At 35.0% G+C, this 25371-nt stretch overlaps 1 protein-coding gene across 4 annotated transcripts in view; it reads right to left on the bottom strand.

Annotated features, from left to right (window-relative positions):
• The window catches only part of Rala (RAS like proto-oncogene A), a 62923-nt gene that overhangs the window by 21418 nt on the left and 16134 nt on the right, over positions 1 to 25371 (bottom strand). Inside the window, exon 1 of one of the 4 annotated variants that reach the window (XM_076836360.2) lies at positions 3396 to 3464. The exons of the other annotated variants lie outside the window; for them this stretch is intronic. The gene's annotated coding sequence lies outside the window, so the exon portion shown is untranslated. Of the gene's footprint in view, positions 1 to 3395; positions 3465 to 25371 lie in introns of those variants that run through there. 4 annotated transcript variants of the gene reach the window in all.

Raw genomic sequence — 25371 nt, 5'->3', positions numbered from 1 at the left:
ATGTTGTTTTAAATGGTAAGCAGCCAATGCCTTTTCCTACTAGAGCTTAAAGATACATACACAAATAAGAAAATTCTATTAGTCCTATGTGCAATGAAAAAAATAAGAAGGTAATGAGATAAAGAGTTGATATAGAAGGAGGCTATCCCAGGAGTCCATGCAAGAGAGGAAAGAGATTCAGGATGCAGTGGCATTAGCAAAAATAATAAGAATACTAGCTTCACCACTACAACTAGTACAAGTATAATTACTACTACTAGCTATCCTGGGGATAATAAAAATAAACATTTATTGACCACTCCCTAAGTGTTAGACATTATTCTGAGCACTCTGTACATGCTAACTTGAGTACCATACTCCATATATTAACAATCCTCTGAGGTATATGCTATTTCAACTTCATATAATAAATAAGAAATCCAGGTCACTAATGTTGTCCTGCTCAAGGCCAGGTTAGGATGGAGAATCAATTGACAGGATTTGCTAGTTGATTGGATGGGGATGGGTAGCAGTGGCAGGAGTACCTTCTAAGCTTTTGGCCCAAATATCTGAATGTGTGGTGGTACATTACCTAAGATGGAGAAAGGCTAGCAAGAAACAGGTCTAAGAAAGAAATCAAAAGATCTGCCTATATTGTAGACACCTAATTGGAGTTCTTTAGTAGGAATTTGGATATTTTAGTCCAGAGTTCTGGGATCAGGATAGAGATAGAAACAAAACTTTGAATATCAATTTACAGTCTAAATTTAAATTCACAAAACTGAACAAACTGATTCTCTAAGGGATAAGATTGAGATGAATATGAGGAAGCAGAGGAAGGGGCCCTGAGACAACATGATAGGTTGGTTTAGAAGGAGGAAATTGAGTGATCCTAGTTATCAAAGCTTGTTAACTCAATCATGCTGAGGCTGAGACGAGATACAGTGACAAGAGAAACAGAACAGATACTAACTGGTTACTAGTTTTGGCAAAATGGAGACTGATGGTGACTTTAGGAAGTGCTATCTCACCAATAAGGCAAGAATGGAATGGGCTAAAGAGTAGGTTTAGAAATGAATTCTTACTCTTTAAGAGGAATGGAGAAATGGGGTTAGAGTTAATGTTATCAGGAACAAAGTTTGTTGTTTGGTTACTTTTTAATATTTTTAATGTTTATAGAGTAATCATCCAAAAAGGGGGAGAATTTAATGGTGCAAAAGAGAGGATGACTTGAGGAGCGAAGTCCCAGAGTGGACCAACAAGTGGAGACCCAGACCTTACAGAAGTAGGGATATTTCTTCCTTTGTAATGGGAAGTGAGTTCAAGCAAAGAACAAGTGTATATAAGGGCAAGCAGCATCCGGATTTCTTCAATAAAATATGATCACACACATAATTTAGTGAAGGTTGAGACTTCTAAAGCAAGCTTACTTTAGACCAATGGGAAAGAATATACAGAAATATATCTAAATATAATACTATAGTACAGTAACAAAGGTAGTATTTTAAACAGAGAGGAGAAGGATGGAAAATAATTCAATAAATGGTGTTAGGACAACTAGTGAGTTATCTGGAAAAAATAAAGTTGGATCTATTCTCCAACAACTTAAAGTCTAAGTAAATCAAAGAATTAAATGATAATAAAGGCATAGAGAGAAAAAGCAAAACCACAAAACAACTATCTTATAACTTTAGGCTGGAGAAGACCTAAAATTAAAAAGTTAGAAAATGTTTGATAAATTTTTAACTCTCAAAATAAATTTCTACATGACAAAATCATCTATAAACTAAGTAAAAAAAATAAATAAATTGGGGATTTTTTCACCCATTTCATCGAAAAAATAATTTCCCTATAAGAGGAGTTACTATAACAAACATCAACAGCCGGAAATTGTGCAAAACATACAAAGAGTCTCAGAAAAGGAAATATGAACAGCTGTAAATACTTTCAATCTCACAGATAAGAGGAATACAAACAAAACTAAATTGGGATACCATTGTTTTACTCATCAGATTGATAAAAATGTTTGCAAAGGTAAGCAAATCAGCTCTCTTGGGCTGTTTCTATATGGCCTATGAGTTAAGAAAAGACTTTATGTTAGGCTGTGATGGTGCACACCAGTAATCCCAGCCACTGGGGAAGTTGAGGCAGGAAGATGTCAAGTTAGAAGCAAGCCTTGGCAACTTGGCAAGACCCTGTTTTAAATAAAAATAAAATGGTCTGAAAATAAAAATAAAACAAAGATATAGCTCAGTGGTAGAAAGCTCCTGAGTTCAATTCCTATTACCACAAAAATAAACAACAATACAATGTTTTTTGTTTTTTTTTTTTCCTGAGGGTTATAAATAAAACAAAACCTAGAAGAATTTGCAACAGAGAATGTATGTGGCCTGGAAGCCTAAAATACTGGGCCCTCGACATTAAATATTTGTCTATCGGTGGTGTAAAGAAATAGGCACATTCCATCATGTTTGTGGAAAACATAAATCTGATACATGGAATAATATGTCACCATAAAATATGGGGAAGCTCTATGTATTGATATAGAAGGAGCTCAAACATTAAGTGAAAAACAAAATAAGAAGTAGAAAAATGTATCTTATATACTATGAACTGCTAAAAGATAAAATCAAAAAGGAATACTTAGGATATGTTTGTTTATATATTTGATAGGACATAAAAATAGTAATAGGATGTTTAGGAGAATGGAAACTGTCACTGGGAGACAGAAATGGGAAACAAACTTGTATATCACTTCGTACATTTTGACTTTTGCATCATGTTAACATACAACTTATTTTTTAAAATAAAATTAAAATTAGTCATAAATAATACAAGGCTGTTTCTTGCACTCACTTGCCATATGAGTATACTCAACTGTCTTCTTTTTTAGTTGGCCATGGATCTTTTATTTTCTTTATTTATGTGTGGTACAGAGGATTGAACCCAGGGCTTTATAGGTGTCAGGCAAGCACTCTACCACTGAGCTACTAGTCCAGCCCCCTTAACTACCTTCTTGACACCTTATATAAATTGAGAATGGTAGGAATGAATCTGAATTTTAATTAAAATATACCTTATACATGTGTGCATGCATTTGTATTTTTCTTCAAATGAGACAGGGATCTTTAAGAGTTTCAAATTGTTTGATTTATTTGATTTCTCAATTATTTTCTACATCTTACTGTTCAACCTTTCAAACTGTTATTTTCAAATATACAGACCCTATTTGGTTATGGGTGGGCTTTAAGACTTCAACCCCACTGTTTTTCTCTGCTCTATCCATAAGCTAAATACCTGCATCATGTTCATATGGTTTACTTTAATTATAAGCTGAGTTGTTTCCTTTCTTTTTTTTCCTCCCTTTTCCCCACATGCCCTTGTCCTCACCCCCTCCAAATACACTGAGTGCCTACCTTTTACAAGACACTCTTCTAGGGGCTGGGGATGTAGCTCAAGTGGCAGCGCTCTCGCCTGGCATGCGTGCGGCCCGGGTTCGATCCTCAGCACCACATACAGACAAAGATGTTGTGTCCGCCAAATACTAAAAAAATAAATATTAAAATTCTCTCTCTCTCTCCCTCTTTCTCACTCTCTCTCACTCTTAAAAAAAAAAAAAAAGAGACACTCTTCTAGGATGTTAAGGATATGGAGTTGAATTCCACAGGCCTAGAGTTCCTGATCTCATGTATTTAGTTAACAAATGCCACACTGTACTAGTTTCCTATTGCCACTTTAACAAATAACCACAAACTTAATGGCTCAAAAAACTGAAATTGATTCTCTTATAGTTCAGATGCTAGAAATCCAAAGTGAATCAAATAAGGGTCTAAAAATCTATGTGTCACCAGGCTGATTTCTCCTGAAGGGTCCAGGGGAGAATCTGTTACTTACCTCTTTTACTTCTAGATACCACAGCAGTCCTTCCTTGGCCTCTGGCTACACCACTACAACCTATGCATCTGTGGCCATGTTGCAGTATCTTCTAGTGTAGTCAAACCTCCCTGTACTCCCCACTTATAAGGACACTTGTGATTCAATAAGGGCCCATCCAGATAATTCTGAATAAAATCCCTGTGTCAAAATTATTAACTTACTCTCATCTGCAAAATCCCCTTTTGCCACATAGGAGAGCATTCACAGGTTCCAACCTACCACACACAGGAAGTGTGTCAAGGAGCTTTGGACCACAAATCTCCAATTTGAACTCTAAGATATCCATATGAAACTTTAAGAAAATTTTTAAGAAATAATCTAGTTTCTAACACTTAACTAAAGAAAACTACCAAGATCTCAAAACTTCCTGTCTACCAGAACAAAACCCCCAATGTTCATTATATTTCTAGAGTTCATTATCATCTTCAGAATTCTGTAATAAAGAAGCTCATCATGAGGCTTAATCTAACAAAAATATTGATTGGTAAAAGTTGTGAGAGATTTAAAAGCACTTCCCTCTCCTGATGTAAACAGTAAATAAGTTTCTAGTAAATCATTCCAATCACAAGCAGATAGAGGCCAAATTAATAAAGATCTCTTAAAATTTAATGCAAAGTATTTCATATAAACAACTCACATATGACACTTCCTATCTTCATTAAGAATACCCAATCAAAAAGTTGAAGGCATTTGGATAAAATAAACAGTTTACAAGAGTTAGAATAAACTCAACCAAAACAACAACAACAACAACAAAATCAAGATATACCATTCTATTTTGAAAGGATTTAGAGTGATTTAGGCTTAGGTTTATAACCAGGCCCAGATAAAATCACAGGTGTATTTTCATAGCTGTTTATAGAACAGATGACATTAATACTATTTAATGTTCTCAGAGAAAAATTTCAAGTTCCTTCTGGAAAGCTAGCCTAACATTAATTCGAAGTCCTAACAAAAGAAAGCAGACTGACTGACTTATCATGTGAATATAAAATTTCTAAATAAAAATGTAAACAAAGAGAATCCAGCATATTAAAAGACTGAATCAAGTGACCAGGTGGGAGTCAACAAGTCATGCAAGACTATTTTCTCAACTTTTTATATTTTGTAATACTACTGGAGCTATAAGCTTATATATAACTGGAATTCTGAAATAAATCAGAGCTGTGACTTAATAAAAATGATATTGATTAAGGAGTTCCTATTTTTAATCCCAGTTCTGCTTCTGATGGATTGATTTTGAGCAACTGACTTCTCTGAGCTCATTTTGAGCTGCAAAATAGAGGAAACAGTCCAGACCAGTGCTGTGCAATAAAACTCACAACTGATGGTAATATTCTCTGTTCTGTCCAAAATGGAAGTTACTAGCTAAATGTGGTAAATGAATGCTTGAAATGTGGCTGGTATAACTAAGGAACTGAATTTTAAATTTTATTTAATTCTAATTAATTAAAATAGCTACTGACTAATGGCTACCATAATGGATAAGAGAAGTTTAAACTCCCTTTCACTCTTTCACTTAGCAAGCATTTGAGTACCTACAATATTCCAGGCATCAGGGAAGGTGGGAAGGTGGGTCCTTATAATCAATGTCTTTGTCCTCAAGGAGTTAACAGAAAAAAACTACATAAGACCTGCTGATGTGTGTGCTTTAATAAGCATATGCAAAAAACACCATGTACTCCCAGAAGAAAAAGCAATAACTGAAAGCACATTATCTCTAAAGTCCTCTCTGGCTTTAAGATTATATGAATTAAATTCAACAAGTATCTATGAGCACCTATTCTCTGTCTAGCTTTTTTTTTTTTTTAATTAGTTCTATCTCAGTACAGCATTTTCACCCAGAGGTAGCACTAACAAGTACTATCAGCACTCTCATTTTGTTGATTGATTGATTCAATATTTAGTATCCTTAGAGTGTGTTTTAATTTGTAATTGACATACTGTAAATGGACACCTAGTGTGATGTTTCAATACATGGACACAAGATGGAATGATCAGATCTGGATAACTGGCATATCAGCTCAAACATTTATCGTTTTTTTCACATTAGTATTTCATTTTTTAAATTGTAGTTGGACATGATACCTTTATTTATTTATTTTTATGTGGTGCTGAGGATCAAACCCAGGGTCTTGCACATGCCAGGCGAGCACTCTACTGCTGAGCCACAACCCTAACCTCATTCTGGATTTAAAAAAAAAAAAAAAAAGTTTCTGTCTTTTTATTGAGTTTTAAGAGTTGTTTATATATTCTGAAGTCAAATCCTTTATCAGAAATGTATTTTGAAAATATTTTCTTCCACTTTGTGGTTTATCTTTTCATTTTCTTAACCTGATTTCTGTCTAACTTTGATGATGTCCAACTGAACAGTTTTTTTTTTTTAATGTTTCATGCTTTTAGTGTCCCAAAAATCTGACAAGTTTTAAGGGACAAAGAAGCTACTATATTATGACTATTTATAATTAAAGCTTTATCATTTAGTTATTAAAAAGAGAAGGTTATTAATTATTAAAAAGAGAAGATGGAAGAAAGACCAGACAAAATATAATATTCAGTAGTAACTGGCAACCTAAACCTTTAGCAGTTCCTTCATCCACTTAAAAATATGCAATCAAATTTTGTAGGAACAAATATTCAAAGTAAGAAAGTTCCTGAGATATTGTTTCGCTTTTGAAATGCAGCAATTTAATATTTTTAAATTAACCTGAATAAGGAGAACACAAAGTAAGAACAAAGACTAAACTAAGTAAAGAAATATAGTTTTAAGGGCATGGTAGTTGAAAAGCTGCTTTAAGATAGCTTTATACTTTGCATTATCTGCAAAATTAAGTTTGTTTCACTTGCCAAACAAGATGTCAGACATCAAAGCACAGACTTTTTTGGATCCTCCTGACTCAGCCACCTGAGCTGCGAAGCATACCACTTCACCTAGTGAAGTATGGACCCTTAAAATCAGAAAGCTTCAAATTACTTTACCTCTCTGAAACACAGTTAAGATTAATAAAACAGCACATACAAACTACCTAATACATAAGTATTTTTAAAAGCTAACTTAAACATTTTGGCATCTTTTTAGAATCTCCTACTTTTATATGCAACACAGCCTGCAGTCAGTACAAAATTACCAAAAGTAGCACAAAGGTAAAGTCCTTACCATGGTTAAAATGAATGAAAATTTTCTAGAACATATGAGAAAATTATGGCTAAATGAGACTTGAAAGGCAAAGCATTAGCAAACCAAATGAACCTGAGAATGATGGTGAGAAGTGATGCCATACAAAGAAAAAGATCTAGAAATGAACTCTGTAAGCTATATATTTAGATTTTTATACTTAGGGCAATGGAGAACACCAGGAATTTTAAAGTGAGAGTCTATTATTTAGAAGGCAAAAACAAGTGGAGACTAGAGAGTGATAATGACTCTGGACTATGGGGGAAGGATGGATGGATTCCAAGGATATTAAGAAAAAAAAGAAAGAATCAACCAAACTAGGGGATAAATTACATACAAGTGGTGAAAGGAAGAGAACATTCAAGCCAAATAATCAACTTTCTGGCTTGAGTGGAAATGAGTAAGAAGGGAAACAGAGCAGCTTTCTGGGCTTAAGGTTGTGGGTGGGAGTGAGAGAAGAGCTGATGCAAGAAAACGATGGAAATCAGCATTGACCTTTATTTATTTTTTTGAGGTACTGGGGACTGAACCCAGGGACACTCTACCACTGAACTACATCCCTAACCCCTTTTGAGATGGCCTTGGCTAAGTTGCCCAGGCTGGTAATTTGACCCTGAGATCCTCCTGCCCCAGCCTCCCAAATAGCTGGAGCTAGAGGATGCACAGCTGGGCCCAGACACTGTTGATATTTTAAAATATCAAAATATTTTAAAAGAAGAATATAAGTATTTCTTAAGTATAAGCGGTTTTGGTACACCAGCCCCAGTGGTTTTGCCACCACATGACTCTGAATGTTTTCAGCAATACTGGGAAGTAACAGAGTAGAACCTCAAAGATGGAGAGTAAGACCAATAAGCTGTATTTACTTACAACTATTTTAACATTTGTCCTTAAATTGTGCTTTTAAAATTAAGCTGATGTAGTTTAGGAAAATATTAATAATTGTTAATTCAAAATAAGTTGCTGATGTAGTTTAGAAAAGTACTAATAATTATTAATTGTAAAGAATATACATATATATTGAATTTTGAATCATGTGAATATATATTTGAAAATTAAATACACTTTTTTTTTTTTACTAAATTTAACAGCCACAAAGTTGAAAAAAAATATTCAAGCTGGAAGTGTAAAAAAAAAAAAATCCAATTTTAAAAAGTATAATTTACATTCTGTGCATGAGCTATAAATTAAGTGTATACATAGTCCACTTGTTTCTCTTATTGATATACTTATGAAGTTGATGTTCACTAATTTGCTAATTAAAACAATTCAATCAGAATAAAACAACTAGACCAACCATACTTGAATTATTGAACTTGAAAATAAGTAGAATAGTAAAGGCCTTAGGTTCAATCCCCAGCAACTGGGGCAGGGGGCAGTTACTTGTCTAGGACTCGCATATAACCATATACTGAAAAAATATTAATAAAAGGTTGATTAGTAAACAGTATTAGCATGTGAAATTTTTTAAAAGAACAATCTAAGTAAGGTTTCTGATTTATAAAAAGATATGTTATATTTTGCTTTGTAATACGTGTTCTCTCTGTATAGTGGACTCTCTGATCTTTTAATTTGCCCTTGGATTTCTTTGTCATTTTTTTCTTATGCCCACCAATATATAGTCAGGTACTGTACTGGGCATTGAGAGGGACTGGAGTGGGGTTATTTAGATATCAGGATCCCTAGCTTTACGGGTCTTAGAATCAAGTACAGAAATGCAAACAATGCAGGTTGGTGGTGTATTAAATTGTAATATACAATTTTGTCTTCTGCATCCCTTCCTTCTTACGTCACACTTTTCGGTTGTTTTGTTGACTTCAAATCTGTAATTTTATTTTTTTGAGACATGTTTTGTTATGTTGTCTAGAATGGTCCTGCACTCATGGGCCCAAATGATTCTCTTGCCTCAGTGTCCTAAGTAGCTGGGACTTTAGGCATGTGCCACCATACTCAGCCATAATTAATTTTTAATGGTTATGTAATCTCTCATCCTGCAGATTTACAGCAGCTTATTCAACAAATTCCACAATATAATGCTGTTTTAAAATTCCTTAATATTATAATAGATGACCACCTATTTCTACATCTAAAATGCTTTCAATGAGACAGATTCTAAGAAATAGAAATGAATGAATGGATTAAGGTTCATCACACATATTGTTCAATTGCTCTTTCAGAGTAGTGTACCCTAGTATCTACAATTGTTCACAACATCTTACTAGCAATGGGTAATTTTGTTAAAATCTGTCAATTATATGCAGGGAAGAAGATCTGTTATTTCTAATTATATCTTGGATTACTTAAAGAGGGTAAACATTTTTTTCTAAGCATTTATATATTTTGTGAATTATTAGTCCATATATTTACTCACCTGGCAACAGGATGTGATGTATTGTATTTTATGTAATTTCATGTCACCAGTCTGTTTTCTTTTTTTCTGGCTCTCCTAGTTCACTGAGCAGTTTTCTCTCTGACTGAGTAGATCTGCTTGCCACAACAGATCAGGAAGAGACCATATACGTTCATATGGCTTCACTTTATGATCAGTGGACAGTGAACAAATCTGACAGGTTGGATTTCTTCTCTAAATATCAAAACATGGAGTTTATCAAGTGCTAACATTTTCATTAGAACTCTTTAGTTTTCCCAGACTGAAAGTTCAAAAAGAAATTGTTTTTGGAAGTTGATTTCCAAAATTAGCATGGGAACTGATGTTGCCATCATTGTATGGGTTGCCTGAGTAGGTAGGATATACAGCTGGCTTTTAATATAAACCCCTTTAATTAATATCATGTCCTATTAGCTCTTCTCTGTTCCTATGAGCTCATCATTAAGGTTTCTTCAGGACTCCAAGAGAAAAATAGATTCCATTAGCCATCCTCACTCATGGGTATGCTGAACTGGGGTTTCCTCCACCCTGCTTCAACTATTAACATCATCTTCTAGAACCAGTAAAGTCTCTGCTTTGCTGATGGTCACTCCATCTGTTCCCATTCTCAGTGCTGTTATGGCTTTACAAATTTCCATCTGTAATTTTTTTCTGTCAGTTTCACAGGGAGTTGGGGATGAGAGGAACAGATGCCTGAATTTAGTCTATTGGCTTTCACTACAAATTTGAGTTAAAATCCTGATGAGACTGGATTTGGAACACTCAATATTTCAAATTTGCACCTATGAAAAATCTCAAAGACTTTCAATTAAAATTAGCTTGCGCTTTAAAGAATACTACTATTTGGCACCACCTTTAAAAATAAGTCAGTTTCCTAATATGGATGATCAAAAAAAATCATAAAAAGTTTCACTAGATTAGGCACTCTCAGCATAAAAAGGCATGGGAATGGGTACAATGGGATAGAAAAGAAAGGAGAGCCAGTATCTTCACTGCAATTAGGAAAGGCTGAAATGACTTTTTTTTTCCCTCTCAAAATATTTTTTTTCACAGCAGTGGGACAGGTTGGCTAACATTCAAAATTTATATGAGGACATACTGATCAATCAAGACCTTGAAAGTTACCCACTAAAATCATTTTTACTAACCAGGAATTTAAAACTGAAAATTGACTCTAGAGCCAAAAAGATTCCCTTTGTGCCAATTAATCTTTACTAAAATCCTCTTAAATATTACCTGCTGAAATACTACCTTGTGGAACTGTGGTTGAATAACGAATTCTTTTTAAGGAATAACAAGGAGAAAAATGGAGAGGAAAGAAAGGAAGGAAATGGAGGGGGATAATATAAAGTAGTAATTTAAAATTCTGACTTGCTACACATAGCAACATACACCTGTCCAGTGAGGTTAACATCTTGGTATATAGTATAAAAGATGCTTACTGTATACCAAAGTATACAGTAAATGCAAATGTTACTTTTTATATTTAAAAAAATCCCCTGACAATGAATATAATAAACTTACTACCTGAAATTACGTTTAATGAATACTATCACCAGTTGAATTTTCTATCACACATCTGTTTATCCCAGGCTCATTTTCATGGATTATCTTGAATGTGGTTGTACTCCAAATCCTACCATCAGTGTTGATTTGATCACTCCCTGACAGGCACAGGCACCTGTAGAATTTGAGCTCAACACTTTTTCATGATTTTACAGGTAACACATGCTCAACATATAAAACTTGGAGAGTGAAGAGAAGAGGGGAAATGTTACCTTGTTACCTCTCTGGACCTATCACCAAATATTAAAATTTTTATCTTCTTTTCAGACCATTTTGTACAGAGCATTCAACCAACCATACCGTTTAGGGACTGGTGGGAAAATACCAAGTAAAGCAGAAGTCAGGGGAGAAAACAGGGATATTTAAAAAACCCACAATACCTAGAAAAGACAGTATCCCTGGGGGAAAATGTCCATGTCAGACATCTTTTCAACTATTTAACTATTAACTAACTATTTAACTATTTAACTAACTCCGAATCCTCTCAGAACAACTTTATATCTGTTTTCCACATTTAATGGGTGAGGAAACTGAGCCAGAGAGAACTTTAAAAACATGTCCAGGGTTACATTATTGATGTGAAGCCTGAAAAAAAAAAAATTCCAGATCCTAAGTGATTACCATCTAAACATTTCTATGGCTATAGAAGAGGCAAGAAAGAATTGAAATTGTACAGGGATTGGAGCCCAGATAGTTTTACAGGAAATTTCTTCTAAACAAAAAAGGTAATTCTCATAGGTAGCAGAGAAAAGCTATCCAAATCATTTTATAAAGTCAGTGATGTTGCCAGGCTTGGTAGCATACACCTGTAAACCCAGGTAACTGGGAGGCTGAGATAGAAAGATCACAAGTTCAAGGACCACTTGCCAATTTAGTGAGACCCTGCCTCAAAGAAAGGGGGAGGGTTATAGCTCAGTGGTATAGTACCCCTGGGATTAATCTGCAATACCACAAATAAACAAAGTGAGGCCAAAATAGCAACAATCACACCAAAAAAACCTATTACAACCTTATTTATAGATGTAGAAATTTCATAAAAAAACCAACAACTAAATCTTATTTCTCAGTAAAAGAATAATCCATCTGGGCATGGTGGCACACACCTGCAATCCCAGTGAGTCAGGAGGATCATGAATTTGAGGCCAGCCTCAGGAACCTGGCAAGAATTTATCTCAAAATAAAAAGGAATGGGGACATAGCTTAGCATTCCTGAATCCAGTCCCCAGTATCATCATCATATCATCATCACTACCCATTATAGTTTAGAATCTTTTATTGCAGAAATATGAGTTTACTATTAAGAATTGTATGGCTGGGAAAATGGCACACATCTGTAAAAAGTGATTTGAGAGGCTGAGGCAGGAGGATTACAAGTTTAAGACCAGTCCTAGGAACTTAGCAGATGCTATCTTATAATAAAAAAGGTTGGTGAGGTAGCTCAGGGGTAGAGAATTTGCCTAGCATGTAAGAGGCCATGGTCTGATTCCCTAGCACAGATGAGATTGAGCAAGAGAAAGAGAGCATGCATACACACACATGATATTAAAATACTATCTCATGAGTAGGCCCAGTGAGAAAATCTACATGATCAATGCAAAAAAAAAAAAAAGACATTAGATAAAATTCAGTATTCCTTCAAAATAAAAATTCTTGAGTTAAACACTAGCAGCTGCACTTTGTGAAGTGTATGCATGTGTATATTTCTAATGAAATGCACCACAAATTTGCTTAGTGAGACCCTGTCTCAAAACAAAAATAAAAAGAATTGGGGATGTGACTCAATGGTAAAGCACCCCTGGGTTAAATTCCAGTACCAAAAAAAAAAAATATTATAACACCAAACAAGAGGTGGGCAAAAATATACCTAGACTGTATAGGGTGGTGAAAGGGACAGAGTGAAAGAAGAGAGGCAGAGTCATGGATGCCACAGTGCAAATCATTATTATGTCTGGGGTTACAGGTGGACTAATGTTGGCAGAAGAGACCAGAGAACATTAATTTTAGACAAGCTCCACATTTAGCAATTATGTATGTGTTCAAAGAAGGGAAAATCTTCTTTAGTTGTTTTCTAACAGGAAGAATATGGACTGCAATGCATGTCCTATTGCTCTAATTTAGAGAGGGAGGGGGGAAAAGGGAGAGAGAAAGAGATATTGCGGGGGGGGGGGGGCTTCTTTTAAGGAGTTTATGTGGTATAGTCTTGGCTCATCAGGAATGATCTGGTATCACACAGACTGGGTAGCAGGCCTAGGCACAAATAAACTTCCCATCTTTTAAAGTTTTATCACTGGAAATCAATCACATATTTGAAATTCAAATATTAAACAAGTTCATCTAAATTCAAAATAATGGCTGCAAGGAAAGTTGCATCACCTTATTATCATTTAAGGCTTACAGGCTTTAACTAACATAGAGACCAGTTCAATTGCTAAACAGGTAATGTTTTAGAAGGTCTAATTCTCACAAATAGTAGGCTTTTCGTGGGGACCTCCTACGACACAGTACTACTTTTTTAGTACACTTGTCTACTTCTTCCAATTTTACAATATGATATGATTTTAACAAGCTGTTTTCATTTTTACCAAGATGTTTTACTGCAAGATTTTTTTAAGTCAAGTAAATATAACGAAACTGAAAAACTTTTTTAAAGAAGGAAGCTTTAAAAAAAAAATCAGTCATTCATTTCTTTTTTTTTTTAAAGGGAGAGAGAGAGGAGAGAGAATTTTAATAATTATTTTTCAGTTTTTGGCGGACACAACATCGTTGTTTGTATTTGGTGCTGAGGATCGAACCCAGGCCGAACGCATGCCAGGCGAGCGCGCTACCGCTTGAGCCATATCCCCAGCCCCTCATTCATTTCTCATATGTGGAAATAAGGGCTCAGAAGAAACACAAGAAGTTTTACAGAGTTGTTGTGGAGTTACAATTGGAACTGGTCCAGGATGATGAGACTCAAGAGTCAGATCGAACATATTTGTTTTACTTAGAGTGGAACTAGTACCCTCTCATAGGCTTCCATATTCAGCAATGTGTCATACTAGAGAAGTGAGTTTAAGTAACTGAGCCTGAATTTAACTTCCTGCAGAACTGGCCACAAAATGATCCAGAGGTTTCATGTTGTGTTAGGTGTTCAAACACATAAGCTACATTCCCAGCCCTTTTAAAACTTTGAGACAGGGTCTCACTAAATTGCTGAGGTTGACTTTGAACTTGCGATCCTCCTGTCTCAGCCTCTGGAGTTGCTAGGATTACAGGTGAGTGCCACTGCACCTGGCCGCACACATGGTCTTGGTTGCACAGCGACAGATGCTTTATGAAGATACAGACTTGTTTCAGTAAACTCTTTCACAACAAGTCATCCAGTTGCCAGACAATTAGTTGCAACTTATAAACCACTTTTTTCCATTTCTGGGTTCTTGCTGCTGTCACAAATCAGTAATGGCCTTGTAACCAATCCCAAATTAGTTGAGCCTTGACTCTGAAGGTTTGAAAAAAAGAAAAAGATTAAAGCTGTTACATGCTATTTTATAAGATTTCAATTGAGAATTACAAGCATGACCAGATGACGTCTGTATTTGTTAAATTTCAGTAGAATAAATTCTTAAACCTATAGTTTCCACTCTCATAACCCAAGAAACATTTTGAATTGATAGTTACATTTCAGATGACAGGATGTAACTATAATGAATAGAGCATGATAATGCATGTAAAATAGCAGAGTATAGATTTAAATACCAAAGTAACCACAAAGTTCCTTATATGAATGTTGCCTGCATTTTTATGTAAGCTCAACCTATCACATTAAAAAGTGAAATTAGTTTGGCACACCTTGCTAAAATCTTCAGAATGCACATGGTTATAAATTAAAGTCTCAATTCCTTAATACAATTTCTCATGTGATCTGACACTGCTCATTTCCCTTTTTACTCCTTGCCCCTTAAACCTTTTATACTTTGATCCTGGTATGTTGTACAATTTCTACTAATGTAATTTGTAATCAATTTGGGTACATTTAGGTTAAATGATAACAAGCAAAATGGACATGTAGTAGCTAAACAGTGGAAGATTAACAGACCCTGTAGGGACTGGCAGGACATGATATGAATAAAAAAACAGAAGGTACACTTGAAATTAATTTACATGAATTACAATATTTTTGAAACTCTATTTTCATATCTACATATCATTCTAAATAGGAATAATAGGCTGAATTTACAGCATGAAGAATAGATTAAGGCATGGGAAAAGAAAACACTGTCTATCAAGTTTACTTAACTGATATGCTATTCTATATAAATTTTAGAATTTTATTTGTAACACCTTTATTAAAGTACAACATATAATAAATTGCACATATTTAAAAATTTGTACAATTGTAATTTTTCCCTTCCCCTTCACTTCTTCTCCCCATACAATGATCTGCTTTCTGTATTTATAGTCAGAATTTTCTAGAGCTGTATAAATACGAAATTATGCAATACAGACTACTTCTCTTATACTGACTTCTTTAGAACTTTAAATGATTTTTCTTTCCTTCCTCATTTCTTTCTTTCCTTGGTACCCGGGGTGCTCAACTATTGCATTACATGCCCTGCCCTTTATATTTTCAGTTTTAACACAGGGTCTTGCTAAGTTGCCAAGGCTGACCTTGAATTTGCAAGTCTCCTGCCTTTAGTCTCTCAAATCACTGGGATTACAGGTATATGCCACTGTGCCTGGCAAATTTAATTTTTAAACTGATACGTAAAACTGTACATATTAATGTGGAAATATGTACTGTTCTGATTTTTTTTCTCCCAGCATAATTTTGAGAATCATCCATTTTGCTTGCATTATTAATAGTTCATTTCCTTTTATTGCTAAGTAGCATTCCACAGTATAGATATTCTGTAATTTGTTACCCAATCGCTCATTAATGAACATTTAGGTTGTTTATTGTTTTCAACATCTGTTGACAAATGGGTCAAAGGCAATATAGTAATGAAAAGATAATCTTTTCAATAATGATGCTGGGACAATTAAATATCCATACATGAAAAAATGAACCTTATAGCATATAAAAAGTAACTGAAAATGGACCATTCTAAATGTAAAAACTGTCAGGGGTAGCACTGCATGCCTGTAATGCCAGAAAATCGGAAAACTGAGGCAGGAGGATTGCAATTTCAAGGCTAGCCTTAGCAACTTAGCAAGGCCCTGTCTCAAAATAAAAAATAAAAAGCAGTGGGATATAATATAGCTCAGTGGTAGAGTGATTCTGGGTTCAATCCCCATTATAGCATTAAAAAAACAAAAACAAAACAAAACAAAACAAAAAACCCTAACTAAATGTAAAACCTAAAATCACAAAACTTCTAGAAGAAAACACAGAATTAGTTATGAGACTTTCAGTTAGATACTGATTTCTTAGTTTCAACACCAAAGGTAAAATTTATAAAAGATCAAATGGAGAAAATAGACTTCATGAAAAATTAAAACTTCTTTTCTTTAAAATACTGTTTAAGAAAACGAAAGGATAAGCCACAGACTGAGAGATAATTTTTAGAATTTAAAGCTAGAACTACTGTGGAAAAGACAAAAATAGGCAGATTTTGGCTGACTAGCAGGATCTTTCTGATTAATTACTATAAAAAAATAAAATGAGCTGTAAGGGTTCATCAAAGAATTCAAGCAGAGAAACAAAGGGAGTTGGAGTCTGAGTTCCTTCTTATTCTATATAATACTTTAGCTATTTCTAAGATGACCAATTTAATGCATATTTGATATAGTATTATTCAATGATAAAAAGAAGCAATTATATTCTTGATCCATACACTTCAATCAAAATATTTTAAATTACAACATTAATAGGGTGAGATGAATATGTCCATTAAGGTAAGGGAAGTTTTAAACAAAACTTTTGTGCAGTGTTTACTCTCTTCTGACTGTTTCTCAGGTCAGAGTGGTTTTTTTGGTGGTTTCATGGCATTCCAATCATAAATACTATCCGTGCTTCTCACTATATTAATTATTAGGAGATTTTCTACAACAGCGTTATCTTTTTCATCTGCAAATAACTAGTATATACATATGCATTTAAAAAAGAAAACTAGAAAATGACTTTGAAGAAGAGTTCATCATTATTGGTAAAATTCTGAGTTATCCTTGGCCCTCTTTCACAGGAACAGGAACAGGAACCCTATTCAATATTCCTGATTTAAAGGGATGAGCAGGGAAGGGAGTGCCAGCAAAGCAGACAAGTCAGACTGTTCACACACCTGATAAGGCTATGCTATATTGCTTTAAATTACAATATAATGCACTAAGGACAAATAAACACTGGATTTAGAAGCTAAATCAGCTTTTATGAGATCACTATTCAGACCCCCCCCATTAAAATAAAATTATCTGAGATAATTCTGCTGAGTTGAAGAAACATTTCAAGCAATTTTTTATAATAAATTAATACAACCATATTGATTTTATATAAGGTTTGACTACAATAAAAATTGGTTCTTCTAATGAGACAGTCATTTACTAAAATCACTGCATAGCAAGCGGCAAATCTCTGCAAAACTTGCTTCTTATCTCATGTGATGGATATTAGAATTGCTATATTCTTATGTCCAGAAAAACGGATTGCACTATAAATATAACATATTTATAGTGACTACACTGTTTTTGTAATTAACTAAGACTATGAATATCCCAGTCTTCCCTGAGAACCTAATAAACGTCAACGGACCCTAATCCAGAAGCACTATTATGTTCCTATTTTAAAACTATTTTAAAACTAATATAAATGTTACAGATCTTAAATCCAGTTCCTTCTGCCAAACTCACATGTAAATTATTAGTGAGAAATGATATTTAGAAGGGCAAAATGGCTATCAGAATCATGATTGTGCACAGAGAATTAATGATAGATATTTATTGTAACATTATTCATAATCACAAAAAAAGTGTTGTTATAGACAGCCATACAATGGAATAATACAAGAGTCACTTAAAAATAATGAGTACTGAATGCCACTGCAAAATATTTAGGAAAATGCGAAAGCTGCTTACAAAGAGCATTTACATATGAACTTTGTTTTTAACAGATATGAACTCGTACAAATAGGAAAAAAATTTGACAACAAAATAACATCTGAGTAACCTGATCAGGGAAATACACAAAATGTTTAATTTCCAGGGCTTTTTACTGATCTATATCCCATTCACAGTTGTCTACTATGATGTTACTTTTGCAATCAGGAAAAACAAAGCAAAACTTTAAAAAAGAAAAGATATTTAAATAGCTTGTATGGTTATAATATAACCAAACTGTCACAAATAGTTGTACTGGGCAATTATGGAAACACTGGTCACATGGCACAGCTGGAAATACACAAAGTAATACAAAATTTTATAAACACTTAAGCCCCCCAACAATCCCTACATCCCAGTACTCATATCTATATGTAGGCGCCTCCTATATTTTACCAGAGCTGGTCTACATGATCAAAATATTACAGCAGAAGTGAAGACACATCATTTCCAGGATTAGGTTATAAAAGAAAGAGAATTCTGTCTTTGGCGTTCTTTCTCATTACTTTACTTGGGGGAAACAATGTCGTGAGCAGTTATGCAGAAAGGCCCATGTGGCAAAGAACAAAGCCTCCTGCCAATAGCCATGAGTGAACTAGGAAGCAGATTCTCTATCCCCAGCTGACAACTTGATAAAAGCTTAATGAGATACTGAGTCAGAATCATGTAGCTAAGCTGCCTACAGATTTCTGATCCCAGAAACTATGAGAGAAATATTTGTTGTTTCAGCAGCTACGATTGGGATAATGTATAACACAGCACTAGATAACTGTACAGTTAGTTTGCAGTTTTGGAGACTAAGGACTTTTCCAAGAACCAAGTTTAGGAAAAAGCACCTAAGCTGCAAGTCATTTTGCTCTAAATTTCAAGGTTTTTATTTCCGGTTGGATCAAAACCAGAACAGTTATCTGAATACCTTCTTTGAAATGTTCAGTTTCCTAGATTTGTCTTCCACTTCTTCCATCCTATCTTGTTTTTATTTTTTGGATACAATACAGGATTTATTGGTGTGTGTGAAATTAAGAAGGGGACAGCACAGCGAAAGCTTTCATGAGTACAAGACCTGCCACTTGTCTGGGGGACCATGACTGGGAACATACTGACTCACAGCCATCAGAAATGAGATGCTTCTCAGCCACCAGGTCTTCAAATTCATCAGCATTAAACTTGGTAAAGTCCCACTTCTTTGAGATGTGCATCTTCTGACGGCCGGGGAACTTGAACTTGGCCCTGTGTAGGGCCTCAATCACATGTTCCTTATTCTGCAGCTTGGTGCAGACGGACATGATGACTTGGCCAATGTGAACCCTGGCCACTGTGCCCTGGGGTTTCCCAAAGGCACCCCATACCTGTCTGCAGTCCAGACTGGGGACATCATGAGATCAGAAATATGAATATCCACTTGCTGTCTCCAAGCCTACTCTCACTGGATCTTTAAGTCACCAATGATCTCCACATTGCCAATTTTTAATATTCATTATACTTCACTTATTATAGTAGTAGCCCCAGATAATCATTCCCTCTTTCTTTAAACATCCTCTAAATCAAAGACGATATCATAATTACTTGGTTTTTCACTAATCTCCATGGCTGCTCCTTTTTTATTCACTTCACTCTAAATATTGGTGGAACTAGCAGTTTAGCTTGGACCTCTTTTTTTCTGCCTACATTCATCCCCTTGAAGATTTCACTCAGTTTTTAGGCTGTTTGTGCTGCTATCATAAAGTAACTGAGACTGGGTAATTTATAAAAATAGAAATCTATTTCTTACAGTCCTAGAGACTGGAAGTCCAAGATCAAGATGCCACAGGTTTGATGTTTAGAGAGGGCTACTCTATTTCAAGATGGTATCTGGTAGTGGCACATGGTGGTGCCCACTGTAATCCCAGGTACTCAGGAGGCTAAGGTAGGAGGATCACAAGTTTAAGACTATTCTAGGCAACTTAGTGAGAACTTGCCTTAAATAGCTGAAAAAACAATGGTAGAGCACTCTTGGGTTCAATCTTCAGTACTATGTCGAAATAAAGTAAAATAAAATAAAAATATTTTTTTTAAAAAATGAAAAAAAGAAAAGAACCTTGTTATTGTATCCTCTGGAGGGGACAAACTCTGTGTCCTGGCATGGCAGAAGAGCAAAAGTTTCCTCCAGTCCTTACTACTGTTGCATTGGGGATTAAATTCCAATATGAATTTTGGGGATGACATTCCAATCACAGCACTCAGTATACCATCTATATGAGGATGACACCCAAATTTATACTTTCAGATTCCACCTGTCTCCTAAATTACATTCAGGTCCAAGTGCTTATTTAATACCTCAAACTGGCTAAACTCCAAACTGTCCAAAACTCAACTCTTGATTTACTTACTCCAATCTGTCTCTCTTTTACTTTCCCTCTGTCAGTAAATGGCAACCCTACTCTTCAAGTAGCTTATGTCAAAGCCCTCAGCCCTTAGTGTCATTTTTTTTTGTTGTTGTTGTTCTAATTAGTTATACAAGACAGTAGAATGCATTTTTAAATTGTAGATGGACACAATATCTTTATTTTTATTTATTTATTTTTATGTGGTACTTAGGATCAAACCTAGGGCCTCACGCATGCAAGGCAAGGGCTCTATCACTGAGCTATAACCCCAGCCCAGTAGAATACATTTTGACACATATTACAAAAATGGAGTATAAGTTCTCATTCTTCTGGTTGTACATGATGTAGAATCACACTGGTTATGTAATCATTTATGTACAAGGGTAATAATGTCCGGTTCATTCTACTATCCTTTTTACCCCCACCATATCCCCTCCTCTTCCTTCACTCCCCTCTACCTAATCCAAAGTACCTCTATTCTTCTCTAGCACCCCCTTATTATGAATTGGCATCCTTATATCAGAGAAAACATTCAGCCTTTGATTTGGGGGGATTGGCTTATTTTGCTTAGCATGATATTTTCCAGCTCCATTCATTTACCTGCAAATTTCATTCTTCTTTAAGGCTTAGTAATGTTTGATTATGTATATATACCACATTTCCTTTATCCATTCATCTGTTGAAGGGCATCAAGGTTGGTTCCACAGTTTGGCTATTGTAAACTGAGCTGCTATAAACACTGATGTAGTGCATCACTATAGTATGCTGATTTTAAGTCCTTTGGATATAAACCGAGGAGAGGGATAGCTATGTCAAATGGTAGTTCCATTCCAAGTGTTCTGAGGAAACTCCATTTTGCTTTCCATAATGGTTATACCAATTTGCACTCCCATCAGCAATGTATGAGTGTATCCTTCCCCCCACAACCTTGCCAACATTTATTGTTAGTTGTATTCTTGATAATTGCCATTCTGACTAGAGTGAGATGGAATCTCAGTGTAGTTCTGATTTGCATTTCTCTAATTGTTAGAGAAATGTATTTCTTCTTTTTTTTTTTTAAGAAAGAGTTAGAGAGAGAGAGAGAATTTTTTAATGTTTATTTTCTAGTTTTCGGCGGACACAACATCTTTGTTTGTATGTGGTGCTGAGGATCGAACCTGGGCCGCCACATGCCAGGTGAGCGCGCTACCGCTGGAGCCACATCCCCAGTCCTGTATTTCTTCTTGAAATGATAAAATGTATTTCTTCTTCTGTGAAGTGCTTGTTCAGTTCCTTTGCCCATTTATTGATTAGGTTATTTGGGTTTTTTGGTGTTGAGTTCTTTATATATCCTGGAGATTAAGGTTGTATCTGAAGTGCATGTGGTAAAGATTTTCTCCCAATCTGTAGGCTCTCTCTTTACATTCTTGATTGTTTCTTTTGCTGTGAAGCAGCTTTTTAGTTTGAATCCACCCCATTTATAGATTCTTGATTTTATTTCTTGCGCCTTAGGAGTCTTGTTAAGGAAGTCAGTTCCTAAACCAAGATGGTGAAGATTTGGGCCTTTTCTTAGGTGTAGGGTCTATGCTTAAGTTTTTGATCTACTTTGAGTTGTGTGCAGGGTTAGAGATAGGGGTTTAATTTCATTTTGTTACATATGGATTTCTAGTTTTCTCAGCACCATTTCTTGAAGAGGCTATCTTTTTACATTCTTATCTTTTCACATCTTATCTGCTGGCAAATTTGACAGCTTTACCCTCAAAATATACACCACTCCTGAGAAGACTTCCTTTATTATCCCAAATAAAGTTTTACAATGGTCTGTAGAACCCTAAATTCGTTTGTCATTCCTTCTACTGAGATAAATACATGGCTCATCCCTTCATGTCCTTTAGGACATTGTTGTATAAGAACATAAGATCCAAGTGGATAAGGATTTTGTACAGTTTTTTTGCTGTTCTATCTCCATAACCTTGGATAGTTCCTGACAACGTAATAAATCCTTAAGAAATATCTGTTGAAAGACTAAGTTAACTAAGTTAACAAATAGGGGGGAAAAAACTCTAAGTTGACGGAAAACTTTTTATTAAAACAAATTTTATATATTAACTCATTTCTTATTTTCACTGAATTTTAAACATAATCAAAGCCTCTGATTGTACATTAGAGCAGAAAGAGGGCTAAAATTTGAGGCAATGGACCTATGTTCTACTGCACACCTGCCTCTAAAGAAACTGGGGTTTTGCTACTTACAAACCTCTAAGACCATGGTTTTCAGACCCATAAAATGAGAGGACTGAATACAGTCCTTGGTTCCTTGAAAATCTATGAAACTACAAAATTCTGTATATGACTTCAGAGGCTTATGCTGTGACATCATCTATAAGGGTGTATTGATAAGTCTGACCTCTTGGACACATCATACCAGCTACACGGCAGGGTCACACCAGTTGATAAGTTGGTGAAAAAAAAAAAAAACATCTATTAAAGGGATTGTTTAAGGCTTTATGCTTCATACTTAAAAACATCTCTCTGTCTTCAACACTAACAAGGACAAGTAGGTAGGAATTTTCAGTTTTTTATTTATTTTTATTTATTTTTTTATTAGTTGCTCATGACAATACAATGATCTTGACAGACCATATAAAGGAGCCCCCTTCCCCACAAAGTTATAAAACATTGCCTTTGCCCATTTGGGCTGCTAGAATAAAATATCATAGCCTGGATAGCTTATGAACAACAGAAATTTCTCATAGTTCTGGAGGGTAGCAAGTCCAAAATCAAAGGGCTGGTAGTCTTCTCACTGAGGATGGCTGTCTTCTCACTGTAACCCCATATGACGGAAAGATTGAGGGATCCCTTTGGGGCCTCTTTAAAAGGGAACCAATTCCATGAGGACAGAGTCCTCATGATCTAATTACCTCCCAAAGGCCTCCCACTTCCTAATACCTTGGAAGTCAGAATATTAACATATGGATTTGGGGGAACATAAATAGTCAGCCCATTCCAAACAAACCCAAGGTCACACAGCTAATAAATGTCTAAGCCGAAATTCAAATACAGAACTGTGGAACTTCAAATCTACATTATTTCCAACATACTACAATACCTCAGCTTTTAGTTGCAGGCCACACAAATATACTATAATAGCCATTTATACCTAAGGAACCATTTGATCAGATCTAAGCAACTGTACTCTGTCTTTAATATATTTACAGAAATCGTTTTATACAATAAAAGATAGTCCCTGAATTCAGAGTAAACTCTGAATTTTGAAAGCCATACAGATTTCCTACTACAACAAATGTGTTTATAAGTAAAGAGGAAACAGTTTTATAAATGAAGATATTCCTACTTATATTTAAAGGAAACAATGCTAAAATTTATGAACAAATGCCTATGGTATTCTAATATTCTATGGTATTTATTTATCAAAATGACATAAGGCAAGCATCAGACAGATGAAAAAAAAAGATTGCACAAAGGATTATGCATCTTGTCCTCAAATTCAATATTAACAGTCATCAGAGTAGAGGCCATCTGTTTCCAATTGCTACTGCTCATATCTATTTGGATAGTCATAGATAACTCCAACTCAAAATGATTAAAACAATTTGTTTTTCCTCCCATATTCCCCATCTCAGTGGGTGGTGTCACCATTCATTCAGGCTCAGGTACCCACACCAGAAACTTGAGTTACTCTAAATTCTTCCTCCCTAACTCTTCATATGCAGTTAACCCCAAATCCTATAGACTCTACTCCTTACTATTTCAAATTATCTTTCTTAATATCCCTAGCCCTATCGAGGACACCACCGTATCAGCCTGGGTCATCCTAAGAATCATGTTAATTTGGGAGAATCTGCTTCCAAGGTATTTCACTCATGTGGCTGTTGGTAGACTTCAGTTCCTTACCATTTGGGCCTCTACACTGGGCTGCATAAATATCTTCATAATGTGACAGTGGGCTTCCTCCAGATTGAGTCATCCATTACAGCAAGGCAGAAGCTGCAATGGCTCTTATGACATGGCCTTGAAAATTACATTTACCCAATATCCTTTTGATTCCATAGGTCAGCCCATTCATTGTGAAAGGAGCTATACAAGGGTGTGAATATTGAGAGGCAAATCTTTGGTGAGCATCTTGAAGCATGACTACCACAAAGAACTTTGCATAGAAAATTATGAAACTGCTAAGAAAACTTGAAGACCTAAATAATTCTTTAGGTCATATTTATGGATTAGAGCACACATTATTGTAAAAACATCAATCCTTCCCAAATGTATATACAAATTCAACACAGCCCAATAAAAACTCCAGCAGGGGGTTGGTGGAAACTTCTAAGCCGATTTTAAAATTTAGTAATGCTAAACAACCTTGAAGAACAGCATCAAAGTATGCAGGCGCTGACAAACTAGGATACCTGTTTTTGTAAATACAGTTTTATTGGGACAGAGCTGGCCTCATTTGTATACATGTTTTTTAAAGCTACTTCCTTGTACAATAGCAGAAATGAGTAGCTAGAACAAAGATCAAAGAGACTGGAAAGCCTAAAATATTTACTATCTGGAGACTGAGGAAGTAGCTTGGTGGTACAGTATTGCCTAGCATGAATGAAGCCCTGAGTTCAATCACCTCATTAAAAAATTAATAATGAAAAAATTTACTATTTTGCCTTTTTGGTATAAGTGTATAGATAAAGCAGGAGTTGGAAGGCTTTTTCTGCTGTAAATGTAAATGTGTAAAACATATCCCTTTTAAAAGATAACCTTACCTGAACACTAAATTGAAAATTGACTTCTAATTTGTTTAAATTTTCCAGTTCCACTGGATTTTGAACATATTTATTAAAAATACAAAACAAAAAAGAGCATATTTTGATGAGTTTTAAGGAACTGACCAACCTCAAGTA

The sequence above is a fragment of the Callospermophilus lateralis genome, chromosome 1, assembly GCF_048772815.1.
Source record: "Callospermophilus lateralis isolate mCalLat2 chromosome 1, mCalLat2.hap1, whole genome shotgun sequence".
In the NCBI taxonomy this organism is placed as follows: Eukaryota; Metazoa; Chordata; class Mammalia; order Rodentia; family Sciuridae; genus Callospermophilus; species Callospermophilus lateralis.
The sequence above is the reverse complement of the archived record's forward strand: the minus strand, read 5'-3'. Positions and strand labels throughout refer to the sequence as shown.